The sequence below is a fragment of the Bidens hawaiensis genome, unplaced genomic scaffold (genome assembly GCF_021521415.1).
Source record: "Bidens hawaiensis isolate Kalapana, Puna unplaced genomic scaffold, B.hawaiensis_p1.1 tig00013755_1, whole genome shotgun sequence".
In the NCBI taxonomy this organism is placed as follows: Eukaryota; Viridiplantae; Streptophyta; class Magnoliopsida; order Asterales; family Asteraceae; genus Bidens; species Bidens hawaiensis.
In genome coordinates, this window is record NW_027492173.1 from 575,819 (window position 1) to 582,537 (window position 6,719).

The window sequence follows — 6,719 nt, forward strand, 5'->3', positions numbered from 1 at the left end:
TCTAAAATCCGTGCCTTGTAAATTCCATAACTCTCATATAAGCGTTAAGTTATAATATTAAAATAATAAAACGTTGAAAATTTCCGTAAGACTTAAAAATAATATTAAAATAATCAAATGCTATAAAATACATTAAAATAATACAAAATCCTACAACTAAAGTATTTTTAACTTTATCAATCACATTAGTTAGTCTTTCAATTTTTGTGTTTATTTTATTTATAGTTTGTGAGGTCCAATCATTTTGACTCTTTGACGCGTTTTCAGCCTTATCTTTATTTCCGCTACTGTGACATTCGTGACAAAACCGACACCTTGGTATTCACAAACCGAATAAGCGTTTAACGGCTTATTGCGTAACGAACGAATGATTAACCGAACGGATCGAGTTATGACCCAGATATCTCGGGGGGGCATCTATAAGTGATATACGATCTATGCAAGCTAAAATATTAGAAATATGGTATTAGTTTGATAGCGAACAAGTTAAACGAAAACATGCTCGTTTAACTACCCGCTATAGATTTAAACGCAAAAGATAGTTACAAACCAAGCATTGTATCATCCGTTAAGCCGAAAAAGACTTACCAAACACTTATTTGAAATGTTTTAAGTGATTCGTGAAAATATTTTTGATTTTTACAAACATATAGTATGCTTTTATAATTTTACACAAAACTAGCCGAAAAACACTCGTTTTCGCGCTGTTTAACGCACCCAATAAGTTTTTCGCGCCAAAAACCGAACCCGAACTAAATTTGGACCGGGCTTTTCGTATTTGGGCTTGAGAAATAAGAAACTTGGGCCAAAATGGGCCCAAAGTGGGCCCATGATGGTCCGATCGCAGCAGCAGCCCCCCCTTTTTATTCTTTCACATTTAAACTAGATACAAGATATTTTCAACATTAGTTCTTGTAAATTCTGGACATAAACTTCTTCTCCAGCCAAAAACTCAAGAAACCCTAAGGTAAAGGGCTTAAATAAGTAGCTTTTGAACTTGTTTAAACTTGTTTAATACCATAAAAACATGTCTTGGTTACTAAAAATCATTCCTAACCGTGTAAAAATCCTAAAAATGGTCCCTAAACATGTTTTGATCATACACATGGTAAGGAACCTGTTTTGATAGTTTTTTTGGCCATAAACATGGATTAAAGGGTTGAAACGACGTTTTTACGGTTCAAAAGTTCGTTTTTGTACACTAGCCGAAACCCTAACTTAAGGGCTGTTATATTGATGAAATATTGCTTGGTTTGTGATATAGGACTTGTACCTAGCTTTCTTAGAAGCACAAGAACCTGAAAACTTGATTAAAAAGTCGGAAACGAGCCAAACCCGCTAAGGTAATGCCGAAACACTCGCTTACGGGCTATTTAGGTTAAGTTTGTGATGTACATATTTTTAGGACTTGAAATTTTTCAGGGAGATCAGGGACCATTTCAATAAGTCCCTGTTCAAATTTGGTAATTTTTCTACCATCCGAGAATATTTGGCGAATTTATTACCGAATTGGGACGTTTATTTGGAAAAAATAGCTAAAATAATTCAAAAATTATGAAACTTTTCTGGGAACTCAGATTTGATGTATTTGGATCACATATGAATTTTGGGATCATTTGGAGAAGTTTAAAGGTGTTTTGTTTATTTGCGTTCGTGTGAGTTTTTACAGCCGAATTTGGGCAGAAAAGAATATTGCACGAGCTTTTTACATTCTGGAATTGATACAGGTTGTTTTGGGATATGATTTGAGTATTCAGGAATTTTTGTGGAATTTTTGGAAATTGTTTGGGGTAAACGGACGATTTTCAGGCGAAATATAGCTGATAAAATGAATTTTTATAAATTAATAAATCAATAAATAAATTCCAGAAATATTTTTATAAAAATATAAATATTTTAATTGATAAGTGGTTAAATTTTCATAATTTAATGATTAACGGTTAATTAATTATGCTAATCTAAATATTAAACAAATTCAGTTTTTATAAAAACCGGCAAGTTCGCGACTAGTGAATCTGCGGGAATATCAAAACACCAAGAGTGATCAAAAATCATATTTTTGGGCTAATTAAGTAAAAATGAACTTTTCTATGAGAAACCTGGACAATCCGGGTGGATTGTGCGCGTTTCTTCTCAAATCAAACTGTATAAACGGAAACGGGCCACGTGGCTAATCCGGGACCCCAGTATGTGATCTTTCTTTACAACTTAATCATTTTGTTAACCAATACATTTACCCAAGCTTATTTTCCCATAACTGTTTTCTGAACGTGTAAACGAACAACTTGGCCCAGCTGGGAAAACGGGAATCTGAGCCACGTTCGGTTTTAAGTATTAGACATTGAACAACATCACAACCTAAGCCTATTGCCACTTTCTGGGCGTTCTAGCTACACCCAGATTAGCTATACAGCCCAGTTTAGTATTGAGATTATAATAATATTAAAATATTAATATTATTATAATATTGATTATAGGAACTACTGATAGCAGACCGAACACACCACGAGCTGATACAGTATTGATTATCTACTAAACTGTGAGTTTCATGACCCCACTTTTAAACTGTTTTATGAACTTTTGGGGTGAAAAGCATGGTTGATTACATATACATACCTGAAACATGTACTGATGTGAATTATCTAAGTGCTAACACACGAAAGTCCCCACGATCACAGTGATTAACTTCGAGCCGTTGGCTTGTAAATAGTACTATTGGTTTGACAAACCCAAACGGAATCGGCCTGGTTGCCGTGTCACATAGCGCCGTTTGCACATGACCATATTTATACAAACAGGCTATGTAGTGTTAGACATAGCTACCAGGGCATGTTGTGGGCGGAAAGGGGCCACAGTGGTTGATGGAGCGTGGGAAATGGATGCACGCAGCACATACAGCCGAGGCTTCACTGTAGCTTAGCATAATTACATCACATACATCATTTACATACATACATACTTATTTCATGATTACAAGTGTTGACTTGTGAACACTCATTACTGTTTTCTTGAAACTCGTGAAACTCACAAACTCTAGTAGTTATCACATACATCATTTACATACATACATACTTATTTCATGATTACAAGTGTTGACTTGTGAACACTCATTACTGTTTTCTTGAAACTCGTGAAACTCACAAACTCTAGTAGTTGACCCGTTTTAAACTGCTTTTCAGGTGTACCTAAATCGGAGTAATTTGGTGATCTGTTACTTACCTGAAGTGTGTGGTCGATGCTATGTGAATAGAAGCAAGGGTGTTAGTAGTAATAACGTTTAGTTAACGAACTAGTTTTGTTTGTATCGCCTAGACTGTAAAACAATGATAGAACGAAGAAATGTAATATATTGTAAATTAGTTTGTAATGTTTCTTTATAAACAATGTGTTGATATCAGAGGTGTCAGTTACATTCCCGTTTTACGCTTCCGCATTGTGCTAGTCGGGATGTGACAGCTACAACTTCAAAGGTGAGTTATTTACACCCCCTTTTTTAACGCTTTTACATTTTTGGGGGTAGTTTATATATATCCTACAAACTCAAAGCATTTACTATTTCGTTTTCAAACTACAATTAATTGCATGGACTTATGTGTTTACTTGATTACTTGCTAGAACTTACTTGTGTGTGGTTGCCTCAATAAGTATGACCACCCCCATGCGCTCAGGACCATTTTGTTATGAGTGGAAAAGGACCTCATTATCCGAGTACATTGGTTGTTACCAACTGGAAAGGACCTTACTTGCTCGATTATCTGAGTACCTTGTTACAAACCGGAAAGGACCTTACTTGCGCGATTATTACACTTTTTCATGGAATTGTATGGTTTTTACGTATTTATATTAAACTTTTGATGTTCAGTTTATTTGTATATAGTTTTGTTAGTTAATTTAGTTGTTTTAATTGTTTAGTTTAGGAGCTTTGGTACTTCATACGTGTTTGTTGTATTTCAGGTCACAGGTACTTCAAGCGATTAATTCGGACCTGTACGAGCGCGAGATGAAGACCCGGGGTGTCCAACACGCAAACCGAGATGAAATTATGATTCTGCTATGGGTTGTGAATAAGAGGCATCGCGTAACACGATGCCATTAAATATAATTAAAAGTGTTGACCTTTGGTCCATCGCGATACGAGGAGACCCATCGAGATACGCAATGGGTCCTACAGACGAGAAAGTTAGGGTTTTGATTAAAATACGTTTTGACGACCCAACTCGTGATTATTCCATTCCAGGCAGTTTTTAGAGTAGCAAGAGGAGAAAACCATCATTCCCATTCATCTCTAGGCCTTATACATGATCCATATCACTCAAATCTAAGACCGAGAGATGCCGAGACGCGGCTAGTTCCTCCGAGTCATACCCAGGATGATGTATAGTTTGTAATATTTCAGTTATTTTCTCATGTACTAGAACAACTAATTGTAATTATCTTTGTGTTAATCTATAAGTATTGATGTTTAGTATGTCTGTGCATTTAGTCGGTTTAGGTTTTTGTCGGTTATAACGATTAGTTTGTCGGTTGCTATAATAATTGCTCATAGGGTTGTGTTAACTAGTTAATTGCAAGGTAGCATGAAATTGCCCATAGTTGAGTCACACTGGCACAGTCCATTTAATAACCGGTGCCGTGTGTTAGGGATTGTGGATGCCTAAGGTTTAGCTCGTTAATCAATCTTTAGTTGACATAGGATAATTAATCTGTTAGGTTGTATGAGAATACTGTTAATTGCTTGCTAGAATTCCCGGGTGTGATTTGCTTTGTTTGACTGAATATTTGTTTAAGTTAATTGTTTAACATAAAATCAAATCAATTGCTAGTGTGATCAACACTGTTCTTAGTTTACTTCATAATGTTAGGAATTAGTTTCACATTACACTGACCACATACTCCTCGTGGTTTGACACCCTACTTACCCTGACTAGCTTAAGGTGATTAGGACACTAGATTTAATTGTTTTTTACTAGATAGCGACAGTCTAGCATCAAAAAGGCACTGTTGTCGGGGAGTTAGTGAGCTTAGTGCTTTTGTGATTAATTGATTTCTTAGTTTAATTTAGTTAATTTAGTTGTTATTTTATTGTTAGTTTTTATTTTCCCATTTTACACGGGGTGTGTTGATTGTTCAGGTAACAGGTTTATGCACACCTACCATTCAGGAAGAAATTCTCTACTGATTTACAAGCCAGAAATTGAATGTGTAGCCCGGCAGAACCAAGCACATATTAGAGAATTATATATGGAAGGTCAGAATCAGAATCAAAACCAGAAGCCCAACCCGAACGAAAACCAAAATCCACTTAACACTCAAAATCCACCAAACATTAACCAACTACCACCTATTTACACCAATCAACAACCACATAATTCAGCCTGACAATCCAGAAACCGAAACCTTGACAGACCCGGGCCATCTGCCGCACATAACACCCCCAGCTGACGAGTTCGTATTCACCAAAACGAAGATCATGTCAGTATTCACACGGAAGATGAAGATGAGGGGGATTGGGGCGAATCAGATCAGGGGCATGATAGTAGTAACAAGGGTAAATGGAGAGTTAGAAAGAATGATGGGTTCGAGCCGGTAAAGGAAGAGGATGTTGGTTTTGAAGATGAAGTAGAGGAACCGGTTAATTGGAGGGGTGGTGGTCTTAGAAATAGAGGTAGAGGTAGAATTGGAATTAGGAGATTTCGGGCAAAACGAAGACAAAGAATTCCGGTTAACAGGGGAGGTTTTGAAAATCCACGAGGTCGGTGAAGGAATCATGGGGCCCTAGTTCAGGGAGTGAGCAGTCGGTGCAGACCGACTAATCAGATGGAGCTTCACCGATTGTCCCACAGTTTCACATACCAGGACAACAGACGTTTAAATCCTGACCATCCTACATTAACATTGTTCCTCACTTTCACAGGATGGCGTCTGAAGACCCGCACTCGCACTTGTCAGATTTTTCAGCTATTTTGCGGGTCTATTGGTGATCGTACTATTGATCAGGATGAGGTTCGTTGTGATTCTTCCAGTTTTCATTAAACGACAAAGCCAAACACCGGTTCAATTAGCTACCGATGCACAATATAGAGAATTGGGGTGAAATGCAACAAGTGCTCTTAAAGGATTATTATTCGCAGTCGAAGACGAGTGAAGCCAGGATCGAGATCCATAATTTTTCCAGTTACCGGGTGAGTTCTTTCATGAAGCGTTTGTTCGGTTTAAGGAGATGATCAGGAAATGCTCGCACCACTAGATTGAATTGTGGGAATTGGTTAAAAGTTCCGTTGACAGGTTAACGTATGAGGATAGGAAGCACTTGAAGGCTTCGTGTAACGGGCAGTTGTTGAACCAGCCCGAAGAGGATGACTGGATTTTCTCGAGTTCTTGTGCGAGGATTCTAAGTCAAAAGCAGCTGCACAACGAAGACGAAAACAGGGACTCGCCAGATTAGTTAAATCAGCCTCGAGTGAATCTGAGAGGATTGCAGGGTTGGAATGAGAACTGGCAGTTTATAGATGAGAGAAAAAGAAGGAGGTTGGTAAAGTTGGGGTGAAATTCCCGGTTTGTGCGGATTTTGGTGAATTGGGGCATAAAGCAGAGGATTACCCCGGGTTTGATTAAGAGGAGTATCCTGACGAGGAGGAGGTCAGTTATGCGCACGGGGATTCCTAAGGCCAAGGGTTTAATTCAAACACCTATCACCCGGGCCTGAGGAACCACCCGAA